The sequence below is a fragment of the Primulina eburnea genome, chromosome 14 (genome assembly GCF_022965805.1).
Source record: "Primulina eburnea isolate SZY01 chromosome 14, ASM2296580v1, whole genome shotgun sequence".
NCBI classification, from domain to species: domain Eukaryota; kingdom Viridiplantae; phylum Streptophyta; class Magnoliopsida; order Lamiales; family Gesneriaceae; genus Primulina; species Primulina eburnea.
The window spans coordinates 4,073,737-4,086,128 of NC_133114.1; positions in this window are offsets into that span (position 1 = coordinate 4,073,737).

Sequence of the window (12,392 nt, forward strand, 5' to 3'; positions counted from 1 at the left end):
GAAGTTTGGTTTCTTGGGATGGTTTGAGTATTGTTGCTTGATTCAAATGGAAAATGCCCTTCCTTTGTAGAATCGAATTGATTTAATTTCATTTTACTACATATATGAAGTGGTGAATGTGTTTTATAGTAGGATCATTTCTTGTGAACTTGTATATCTTTTTAGCTTCATTCAAGAGTAATGCTTGTATTTTGAAAAAAATTTATGGCGAGACAATTGGGTAGGAGTTGGTACTGCTGAACTTACCTACAAGTTGAAGTTACAGCGAGAAGGAAAAAATTTGCAGTTTTTGGTGTAAATTTTTCTAATTGAAAGTTTCGTCCCCCATATATATCATCTCAACTAATCCAGTCTCTCTCGGAATTCTTGGATCTGCCCTCGAGACACCTAGTGGGCATTCTTGTGCATAACAAACTAGTTTTAAGAAGTTTAAGAAATTGTAAATACGTCTGAATTTCGAGAATCTGTGAATCTTGTGTAGAAGAATAGAATGGTGAACGTTTGAACTTCACAATTACAATGAAAATTAACCTAGTATGGATCAAAGTTTTGTAGTGAAACATCTAGAGTTCACTTGTTCTCTTGTTCTCCGTTTCTCTCTTCAAATTGTGATATCAGATCTGGAAATTGGTTCAGACCCCCATTTCCACTAGGTGGAATCCGCCATTTTTCATGCCAAAAGATGGAAACTTTTGACCACATTGGAAGCCCATCATACCTTCCATCTCCAGCTCTCACAGTTAAAGGCAACCAAACATACCTCGAGTCCCTTAAATCATCCAAATTCCACCTATCTGCCATGAAAATAAACGTACCAGGAACCGAGCCAGGCATGGTGATACCCCCGGATGGAGGATGGGCTCGGCCCGCTCCCGATAGCCCATCTCGAGGGAGGCCCAGCACTCAAAGGAGCACTTGAAGTCATCAGCGGGAGGTCATCCGGGAGGTCATCCCAGCCGACCTCCCAAAACAGCAGGACCGTCGATCAGAGAGGGCGGCTGAGGTCCCGTGCCGACCTCCCTTGCCGACCTCCCCGCATGAAGCCGAGCTGACCTCCTACATAGAGATATCGGGACGATTGGAGATGCATTACCCGAGCTCCCTAGCCGACCTCCTATACCGAGCCGACCTCCAACCAAGCCGACCTCCCAGAAGGTGATAGAAGGACAATTGGAGACTCTCCGGCCGAGCTCCCAGGAGGTCCCAGCATCAGGCGGACTCATATCCACAAGAGTTCTTATTCAAACAATAAGCGCGTAGCCCACCCAGATCAAAGCCCAGAAAGGCAAAGCCCATCGGAGATCTAAGCAAATCTATCACGATATCTTATCAAATCTTCCGAAGATTCTGAGGATCCAATCCTACCAAAACTAGGACTCTATCGTTCCCCTATAAATACCAGGTTTCGTTAACTCTAAGATTCATTCATACTTTTTCACATTCTCTTTGCACACACAGTTTTCTCTCTCAGTTTTCTGACTTGAGCGTCGGAGGGGCTACGCCGGAACAACCTTCCGGCCCCCTTCTAACACTCTTGTTTGTGTTTCTGGATTTCGAGGTGTCTGATCCGAGCTCCCAAGGTGAAGATCCGACCTCCCAGACAACGTTCAAACGTTTGGTCCGAGCTCTCCAAGCAGGGATCTGACCTCCCAGCTAGCATCACCGATTTCAGAGATATCAATTGGCGCCGTCTGTGGGAATACTGAGAAGACGTAGACATGTGGGGACGAACAGGTATAAGAACAGGCCCTGCGCGTGGTAACCGAGGTCGCGGAGGTGGCAACCAGGGCCATGCAGATGGTAACCGAGGTCGAGGAGGTGGCAACCAGGGCCATGCAGATGGTGACCGGGCTCCCGGAGGTGGCCAAGGCCGAGGTGTGGCTGATCTTAGTCTAGACCAATTGGCCCAGTTAATTAATAGGTCTGTAAATGAGGCCCTCCGTCGAAATCGTACTCCATCACCACCGCCACAACAACCTCCTCCTCCTCCTCCTCCTCCTCCCCCTCCTCCCGACCATATGGAAGCCATTTGGGAGGAAGTCAGGAGGCTTGGCAGGCGAATGGGGGGCCGACCTCCCGTATTGGACAGAGAAAGCCCACTCTCCCTCGAGATACTGAATGAAGACCTCCCCGTTAATTTCCGCCAACCAACCGTCAAGGATTATGATGGAAGTACTGACCCCGAAGAACACCTTGGAAGGTTCAATAATTCTGCTTTGCTTCATCGATACTCAGATGGGGTCAAATGCCGGGTCTTCCTTACCACCCTAGTAGGACCCGCCCAGAGGTGGTTCGATTTGCTCCCGCCACATTCCATTACCAGCTTTCGAGAATTCAGCACCCTATTCATAAACCAGTATGCTACAAGTAAGAAATACTTGAAAACCTCATTGGGCCTATTCAATTTGAAACAAGGAGATACAGATTCGCTGAGGGACTTCATTAGACGATTCAACAGTGCGGCCTTGGAGGTCCCAGCTGCAGCAACAGAAACCTTGGTAAATGCTTTCACGCAAGGGCTCCGAGGGGGACAATTTTTCAATTCCTTGGTCAAGAAACCCCCTCAAAGTTATGATGAGCTCCTGAGCCGAGCTGAGAAATACGTGAATCTTGAGGATGCACAAAGGCAAAGGCGAGTGGATATCCGACCCGATGATAAAAATAAGGGCAAAGAGAAAGTGGAACCAAGTAGGAAAAGGCCTGCAGAAAGAACAGAGGAACGGAGCCGAGGTCCTGGACCTTTCCCTTATGCCCCGTTGGCCATGAGTTTGGAAAGAGCCATGGCAATTTGCGAAGAAAGAAGAAAGTTAGAGCGCCCAAAACAAGCTGAAAAGGGGCCACGTTTACCTCCCTCAGATAAGTTCTGTGAGTTCCATCAAGAGTATGGCCATGTTACGAATGATTGCCAGAAATTAGGTGAGGAGGTCCAAAGGATCATGCAGAGAGACCCTCACATGAAGAACCTCTTAGCCCGACCAGAGGGAAGGTACCGAGATGATAGACGAGATCGAGGACCTCCTGGGGTGAATCAGAGGCCACAAACCCGGGAGAACCGACCCAACCGAGGGGGTCGAGATGACCCCCCGCAACATCAAGGCCCTCAGGTTCAGCAAATTGCTAATGATCCGACCAGAGGTACAATTCATATGATAACGGGCGGCGCCACTGACGGAGATTCAGGCAGAGCTCGTAAAGCTCATGGTCGGAGATTGGAAAATATGGGGTTAGACCTTGCCCCCAAAGATGACCCCATCATTGGCTTCGGGCCAGATGATATGAAAGGTGTTATGGCACCTCATAACGACGCCTTACTGGTCACTCTTACTATCGCCAACTATGACGTCGCAAGAATCTTTGTTGACACCGGAAGCTCAGTTAACGTTCTTTTCAAAAGAACCCTAGACCAAATGAAAGTGGAAGGTTTCGAGTTTGATCATATCTCTACGCCTTTATTTGGCTTCACAGGACATGCGGTCCAAACTGTAGGGCAAATCATGCTCCCCTTATCCCTAGGGACGGGACCTCACCGCATCACAAAAATGACATGTTTTACTGTGGTGGATGCCCCCTCTTCCTACAACGGAATACTTGGCCGACCTGCCCTGGCCGACTTCCGAGCTGTAAGCTCTACCTATCATCAAAAGCTGAAATATCCTGTAGGGAATGAAGTAGGAGTCATCAGGGGGGATCAGAAATCCTCTCGACGATGCTATGTGGATGAGGTAAGGCAAGAAGTCAAAAGATCTCGGACAGAGGTAGGGATGATTGTGGCCCAACCAAATATGACCTCCAGAAGAGAGGTTCAGCTCACCTCGGAAGAGGAGCCAGAAACGGTGGAAATAGGGGTCCAACGGAGTGTCAGGGTGGCGGCTGATCTTGATCCTGAAATTAAGCATGATCTGCTGGCTTGTCTGAAAGCTAATGTTGATGTATTTGCTTGGTCCTCACAAGAGCTTAGTGGGATCAGCCCTGGGATAATGGAGCACCACCTCAACACTCTTCCTGAAGCTCGGCCAGTCAAACAGAAGAAAAGGCATTTTGGTCCCGAGAAGGACAAGGTAATAAAAGAACAGGTAGACGAACTCCTTAAGGCAGGACATATTAGGGAGGTCTTTTTCCCTACATGGCTATCAAATGTTGTCCTGGTCCCCAAGAGCTCGGGAAAGTGGAGAATGTGCGTCGACTTCAGGGATCTTAATAAGGCTTGTCCAAAGGATTGTTACCCCTTGCCGAGGATTGACCAACTGGTAGACTCCACCGCAGGTCATCAGTACTTATGTTTGATGGATGCTTATCAGGGATACCATCAGATCCCCCTAGCAGAAGAAGACCAGGACAAAGTGAGTTTCATCACCTCCGAAGGGACGTTTTGCTATGTGGTGATGCCTTTCGGATTAAAAAATGCGGGAGCCACTTATCAGAGGCTCATGGATAAGGTCTTCTCAATTCAGATAGGAAGGAATGTGGAGGTCTACGTGGACGATATTTTGGTAAAGTCCAAGAATCCGGCGGACCTTATAGCCGACCTCCGTGAGACCTTTGCCACTCTGAGGTCTTATGGGTTAAAGCTAAACCCACAGAAGTGCACTTTTGGGGTCAAAAGCGGAAAGTTCCTGGGATATATGGTAACAGAGAGGGGGATTGAAGCCAACCCCGAGAAGGTAAAGGCCATCCAATCCATGTCACCTCCTGGGAATCTCCAAGAGGTCCAGAAGCTTGCCGGAAGAATCGCGGCTTTATCACGGTTCATTTCGAGGGCGGCACACCGAAGTCTGCCTTTCTTCCGAGTTCTCAGAAAGGCCAAAAAATTTGAATGGGATGCAGAGTGCACGAAGGCATTCGAAGACCTGAAGACATATCTGGCTGAGCTCCCGATACTAGCAAAGCCATCAGCAGGGGAGCAGTTGTATGTTTATCTATCAGCTACCGAAGCAGCTGTGAGCTCAGTCCTGGTCAGACAAAAGGGCACCGAGCAGAATCCCGTATATTATATATCCCATGCACTCAAAGGAGCTGAGCTCAGATATACGACAGTGGAAAAACTTGCTTTGGCCTTGATCACCACGGCTCGGAGACTGAGACCTTACTTTTTGTCTCATCCTATTATGGTCCTCACTAACAGCCCTCTCGGAAAGATAATGACTCATGCTGATATCTCAGGAAGGTTGGTAAAGTGGACCACGGAATTGGGAGAATATGACATTCAATATGGACCTCGAACCGCAATCAAAGCGCAGGCCTTGGCCGATTTCTTGGCCGAGACTTTGCATGTGGAGATGGAAGACCTTTGGAAGGTCTATGTGGATGGTTCATCCACCAATGAAGGCAGCGGAGTTGGTGTGTTATTAATCTCTCCAAAAGGGGACGAACTAAAGTTAGCCGTGAGACTAGACTTTAGGGCATCCAACAATGAGGCGGAATACGAAGCGGTCTTAGCGGGTCTAAGAGCAGCACGGCAGGTCGGAGCTGCTCGGGTCCACATCTTCTCTGATTCTCAGCTGGTGGCCCACCAGATGAATGGATCCTACGACATCAAGAATGAGAGATTGATAGAATACGTAAAAGCAGTGGAAGCAGCTAAAGAACTCTTTACAGAATTGGTTTTTAAGCAGATCCCCCGGGAGGAGAATGAGGGAGCCGACGCCCTTGCTAAAATGGCCAGCTCGCTCCACAGCTGGAAATCAAGAGAGGTGGTGGTCCAAGTAGAGCTAAGCCCTTCTGTGCACTACCCATCTCCTGAACACGAAGAAAATGACTGGCGCGCCGAGTTGTTGGATTACATGAAAGATGGGGTGCTCCCCGAAGATCCGAAGAAGGCTTACAGGATGAAACGAAGAAGCCTTCGATTTGTAATGGTTAACGGAACTCTTTACAAGAGGTCAGCCTCTCGGCCTCTCCTCAAATGTTTGGGTCCCAAGCAATCTGACTATGTACTGAGGGAGATACATGGAGGCTGTTGTGGAAATCACTTGGGGCCTTACTTTCTTGCACGGAAGGCACTCTTGGCCGGATATTTCTGGCCCACTATGTTAAAAGACGCTCTAGCCATCGTCATCTCATGCGACAGCTGCCAACGTCATGGTAGGCTCCAACATCAACCAGCTGCATTAATGAAGAGTATTGTGGCGGCTTGCCCGTTTGACCAATGGGGGATCGACATTGTGGGACCTTTTCCCCCGGCCCCAGCTCAGAAAAAATTTTTGCTCGTAGCCATAGATTATTTCTCAAAATGGGTAGAGGCTGAGGCTTTGGCTAAGATAACTGAAAATGAGGTACTCAAATTTCTCTGGAAGAACATCGTCTGCAGGTTTGGGGTCCCGAGGAAGTTGATATCCGACAACGGAAGGCAATTTCAAGGAAGCCGGATCCAAGCCTGGTGTAAAGAGATGAAGATCCAGCAGCACTTCACCTCCGTGGCCTACCCTCAATGCAATGGCCAAGTGGAGGTCACCAACAGATCCTTAGTGCAGAGCCTGAAGACCAGACTCGGGAGCGCGAAAGGTAATTGGGTGGAGGAACTCCCCAGCGTGCTTTGGTCATACAGGACCACCCCAAAAATAGGCACGGGGGAGACGCCTTTCAGCCTAGTCTATGGAAATGAAGCCGTGCTTCCGGCGGAGATCGGTGAAGAGTCACCTCGCGTCACATTCTATGATGAGCAAAACAATGAGAGACGAGCAGCAGACTTGGATTTCGTGGAAGAAAAAAGAGAAGCCGCGACCATAAGAATGGAAGCTTACAAGAGACGCATAGCCCAGTCCTACAACAAAAAGGTCATTCAGAGGAGCTTCCAGGTGGGGGACTTAGTCTTTAAGAAGGTTCAGGAAGAGAAGGTCGGAAAGCTCGATCCAAAATGGGAAGGGCCTTTTAAAGTGGTGGAAAAGCTCAGCTCGGGTGCCTACTACTTAGAAGACGGGACAGGGAAGAAATTGAAGAGGCCGTGGAATGCTTATCACCTTCGCAAATATTATGCTTAGATATTGCTAGAAGCTTTAGTTTTTTTTTATGTCATTTACTTTCAATGCAAGGACGTCAGATTTTGATGCTTTATTCAGATACATTAATAAAATTATGCATTTTTGTTAGAAATTATTATTATTGCAGATAAGGGTTTTCACCCTCAGTCAGTTCAGGAGCCCAGAGCTCACCTCATCTTGGTCACGCCAAGTATGAGAAGGGTTTTCACCCTCAGTCAGTTCAGGAGCCCAGAGCTCACCTCATCTTGGTCACGCCAAGTATGAGAAGGGTTTTCACCCTCAGTAAGATCAGGAGCCCAGAGCTCACCTCATCTTGGTCACGCCAAGTATGATAAGGGTTTTCACCCTCAGTCAGATCAGGAGCCCAGAGCTCACCTCATCTTGGTCACGCCAAGTATGAGAAGGGTTTTCACCCTCAGTCAGATCAGGAGCCCAGAGCTCACCTCATCTTGGTCACGCCAAGTATGATACGGGTTTTCACCCTCAGTCAGTTCAGGAGCCCAGAGCTCACCTCATCTTGGTCACGCCAAGTATGATACGGGTTTTCACCCTCAGTCAGTTCAGGAGCCCAGAGCTCACCTCATCTTGGTCACGCCAAGTATGATAAGGGTTTTCACCCTCAGTCAGTTCAGGAGCCCAGAGCTCACCTCATCTTGGTCACGCCAAGTATGAGAAGGGTTTTCACCCTCAGTCAGATCAGGAGCCCAGAGCTCACCTCATCTTGGTCACGCCAAGTATGATACGGGTTTTCACCCTCAGTCAGTTCAGGAGCCCAGAGCTCACCTCATCTTGGTCACGCCAAGTATGATAAGGGTTTTCACCCTCAGTCAGTTCAGGAGCCCAGAGCTCACCTCATCTTGGTCACGCCAAGTATGAGAAGGGTTTTCACCCTCAGTCAGTTCAGGAGCCCAGAGCTCACCTCATCTTGGTCACGCCAAGTATGAGAAGGGTTTTCACCCTCAGTAAGATCAGGAGCCCAGAGCTCACCTCATCTTGGTCACGCCAAGTATGAGAAGGGTTTTCACTCTCAGTCAGTTCAGGAGCCTCATAGCTCACCTCAGCTCGGCATAAATTTTACGGTCCAAAAGTATGGTTAAGTTGCTGGCCGAGCTCCCATGGCCGAGCCGATCTCAGCGATGTTTTACTTTTACCAAGTTATTATGGTTAAGTTGCTGGCCGAGCCGATCTCAGCGATGTTTTACTTTTACCAAGTTATTATGGTTAAGTTGCTGGCCGAGCTCCCATGGCCGAGCCGATCTCAGCGATGTTTTACTTTTACCAAGTTATTATGGTTAAGTTGCTGGCCGAGCTCCCATGGCCGAGCCGATCTCAGCGATGTTTTATTTTTACCAAGTTATTATGGTTAAGTTGCTGGCCGAGCTCCCGTGGCCGAGCCGATCTCAGCGATGTTTTATTTTTACCAAGTTATTATGGTTAAGTTGCTGGCCGAGCTCCCATGGCCGAGCCGATCTCAGCGATGTTTTATTTTTACCAAGTTATTATGGTTAAGTTGCTGGCCGAGCTCCCATGGCCGAGCCGATCTCAGCGATGTTTTACTTTTACCAAGTTATTATGGTTAAGTTGCTGGCCGAGCTCCCATGGCCGAGCCGATCTCAGCGATGTTTTATTTTTACCAAGTTATTATGGTTAAGTTGCTGGCCGAGCCGATCTCAGCGATGTTTTACTTTTACCAAGTTATTATGGTTAAGTTGCTGGCCGAGCTCCCATGGCCGAGCCGATCTCAGCGATGTTTTACTTTTACCAAGTTATTATGGTTAAGTTGCTGGCCGAGCTCCCATGGCCGAGCCGATCTCAGCGATGTTTTATTTTTACCAAGTTATTATGGTTAAGTTGCTGGCCGAGCTCCCGTGGCCGAGCCGATCTCAGCGATGTTTTATTTTACCAAGTTATTATGGTTAAGTTGCTGGCCGAGCTCCCATGGCCGAGCCGATCTCAGCGATGTTTTACTTTTACCAAGTTATTATGGTTAAGTTGCTGGCCGAGCTCCCATGGCCGAGCCGATCTCAGCGATGTTTTACTTTTACCAAGTTATTATGGTTAAGTTGCTGGCCGAGCTCCCATGGCCGAGCCGATCTCAGCGATGTTTTATTTTTACCAAGTTATTATGGTTAAGTTGCTGGCCGAGCTCCCATGGCCGAGCCGATCTCAGCGATGTTTTACTTTTACCAAGTTATTATGGTTAAGTTGCTGGCCGAGCTCCCATGGCCGAGCCGATCTCAGCGATGTTTTATTTTTACCAAGTTATTATGGTTAAGTTGCTGGCCGAGCTCCCATGGCCGAGCCGATCTCAGCGATGTTTTATTTTTACCAAGTTATTATGGTTAAGTTGCTGGCCGAGCTCCCATGGCCGAGCCGATCTCAGCGATGTTTTACTTTTACCAAGTTATTATGGTTAAGTTGCTGGCCGAGCTCCCATGGCCGAGCCGATCTCAGCGATGTTTTATTTTTACCAAGTTATTATGGTTAAGTTGCTGCCGAGCTCCCATGGCCGAGCCGATCTCAACGATGTTTTATTTTTACCAAGTTAGTATGGTTAAGTTGTTGGCCGAGCTCCCATGGCCGAGCCGAGCTCATCGCTGTTTAATTATTACCGAGTTATTAAGGTTAAGAGGCTGGCCGAGCTCCCAAGATCGAGCCGAGCTCATCGCTGTTTAATTATTACCAAGTTATTACTGTTAAGTGTTCGGCCGAGCTCTAAGGGCCCAGCCGACCTCTCTTATGGTTATCGTGTTTGGCCGAGTTCCATGAGCCCAGCGGACCTCTAACAGCTCGGTCTCATTAATTCATTATTCTGGCAGTGCTTGGCTGAGCTTCGAGAATAATACAATAAAATGTAAATAGAGTACAACTCAAACTAAAAGAAGACTCGGGGGATCAGGCATCAGGGGGGAGGTTCTCTACAACCTTTTTGGCATCCAGGAAGTCAGCTGAGGTCCCCTCTGGAGGATAGCCAGCGTCATTGAATTGGGCCACCGCACCATCAAAACCCACATAGATGAAGTTGAGGGCCTTTTCAGCGACGATGTCCAAAAACTCCTCCGACTTCAAAAAAGACTCTTTGAAGACCTCAGTCCCGTTCGCGAGGTCAGCCCGGGCTGAAACAATCTCCTGCTGAGCTACGTTAAGCTCCTCCTTAACGGACTTTGTTTCTTCCTGAGCAGCATCCAGACGAACCTCAGCCAAGCGCAGCTCGTTCTTCAGCTTCCTGGTCTCGGCAACAAAGCCCTCCCGCATGTCGGCCTCCCTCCTCGCCGAGTTGGCCCGTTCCTTGTCCAAGGCCTCCGTGAGGGCAGCAAGTTTGCTTTCCAAATCGGCCGAGGTAGTTTGGAAGGACCTCGCCTCCTTGGAAGATTGCTTCCGGATATTATTGGCCCTGAATGCCACCTCGGCATTTAGCAGAGCGGCCTGCATTAGAAAAGTGTTAGCCAAGTTTAAGTGGCGTAAAGAAACAAGCTGAGTTCCGTTACCTCAGCACTTGCGCTGGTGGACCTCCTGATGAGCTCGGCCCAGTTCAGCCCATCCAAGAATTCCGCATCGGCCTTCGAGGCGATGTCCCGGAGAAGGGCCCCAGCAAGAGGGGATGGCCCTGCCCCCACGATGCGCAGGTCCTCCCGATACATATCGTACAGATTGGAACGGCAGCGGAGAACTTGTGAGGAAGTATCTGACCTCATCTGCCGAAGGGGCAGGACTTCAGTTTGAACAGGACCGAGCTCCCCGCTGCTTCCAGACTGCCCATGAGAACGGGGGGTCTCGGGAGCTCGGCGTTTCCGGGAGGAGCTCGGGGGAACCACTCGAGTCTCAGCAATGGAAGCAACAGTAACCTCCTCCGCGTTGACCTCAGCAACCACGGCTTTGCCTTTGTCTGCACCGGCCGAGCTGGCCTTCTGTTGCCTCCGGGCTTCAGCCTTTTTGATAAGGGCATTCATGACTCTGGCAGCTGAGACAAAAGCAGTGGCTCAGGTTAAAAAAAAAAAAAAAAAAAAAATGTGTGTGTGTGAGGGGATCAGCAGGGGTCCGGCTAAAATTCCATACCCTCGTTGCCTTGGGATGTGACCTTGGCCGAGCTGAGCCCATAATAACTCAAGAGGTCCTCGGCTAAGAGAGTGGGTGTATGGAAACGCCGACCCCTGATCGCCCCGAATGGTCCCAGAAAGGTGCTGCTCTTGCGAAAGCCCGAGAGGGGGCACGGGAGCTCAGGAAGAGAAACCCTCCACTAAGAACAGATGTCCCACTGATCGGAGGGATGAACAAAGAAAAAATGGTTTTTCCAGTGTTTGTTAGAGCTCGGGGCCCCCTCAAAAAACTGACAGTTAGGCCGAGCTGAGAAGTAGAAGGGACCCTCCTCTGACCTTTTAGGGAGGTAGAAATGGGAGAAGGAAATAGGGTCGACTTCATAGCCTAAGGCTTTGAAAAGAACTACATAATTGCACAAGGTACGGAAAGCATTGGGAGTGAATTGGCCGAGGTGAATTTGGTAAAACTGGCTGAGCTCCTGAAAGAAAGAAGGAAGTGGAAATCGGAGGCCAGCCTCTAGTTGGTCCTGATAGAAGGTATAGTAGCCAGGAGGGGGATTGTTGGCTCGCTCCTCAGAGTGAGGAAATATGAAATCGTAATCGGCAGGGGCGCACGAGATAGCTCGGATGCGGAGCTCATCCGAGGTATCCAGCCACGAAGGGTGGAGCTCGAACCAGGGGTCGGACGTCCTGATTGGCTCCTCGGGGTAACTGAGACTGAGCTGATTCAGGGCTGCTCCATCATCATCAGGAACGAGGCGGGAGCTCACCCCCTCAGTCTCAGGACACTCACCTGACCCCGAAACGACTTCCATAAGGGGGTCGTACTGATCCACCTCACGGAATATCCCCTCGGAGGTCGACAAGGAAGAGGGGCGGGGGGAAACCATGAAAGCAGTACCTACGGAAGGTCGGGGAATAAGGCAGAGAGTTGGAAAATGAGAAAACGCGTGGAGGGTCGGAGCCGAGGTGAAGGAATCAAAGCGTAAGAGACTGAGTGGGGTTTGAGAGGGTATTTATAGAGGGACCTTGAGGAGATCGGACCGTTGATTTCGGGTGACGTGGGCGGCTAGGATGTTCTCGAAGATCGTGCAACTAGTCTTTGGCTTGACAGGTGGCAGTGGCGGTTCATATTCAGGTCGGGAACCTACAAAATTGAAAGTGGAGCGCCTCAGCTTTTCACAAGCTCAGCAGATGTCATAAATGGGTAATTCAGTGTAGTTCGGGACCGCTGGTCTCAGCTCCGCCCTTTTCAGATCAGCACAGCGAACAGCCTTTTATGGCATGACGGTGTAATTAAGGGAATTCATCTGATAGCCCAGGGCAGTCGAAGAAGCCCAAGACTCAGCTCGACTAGAGGGTTTGCCTATCACATCAG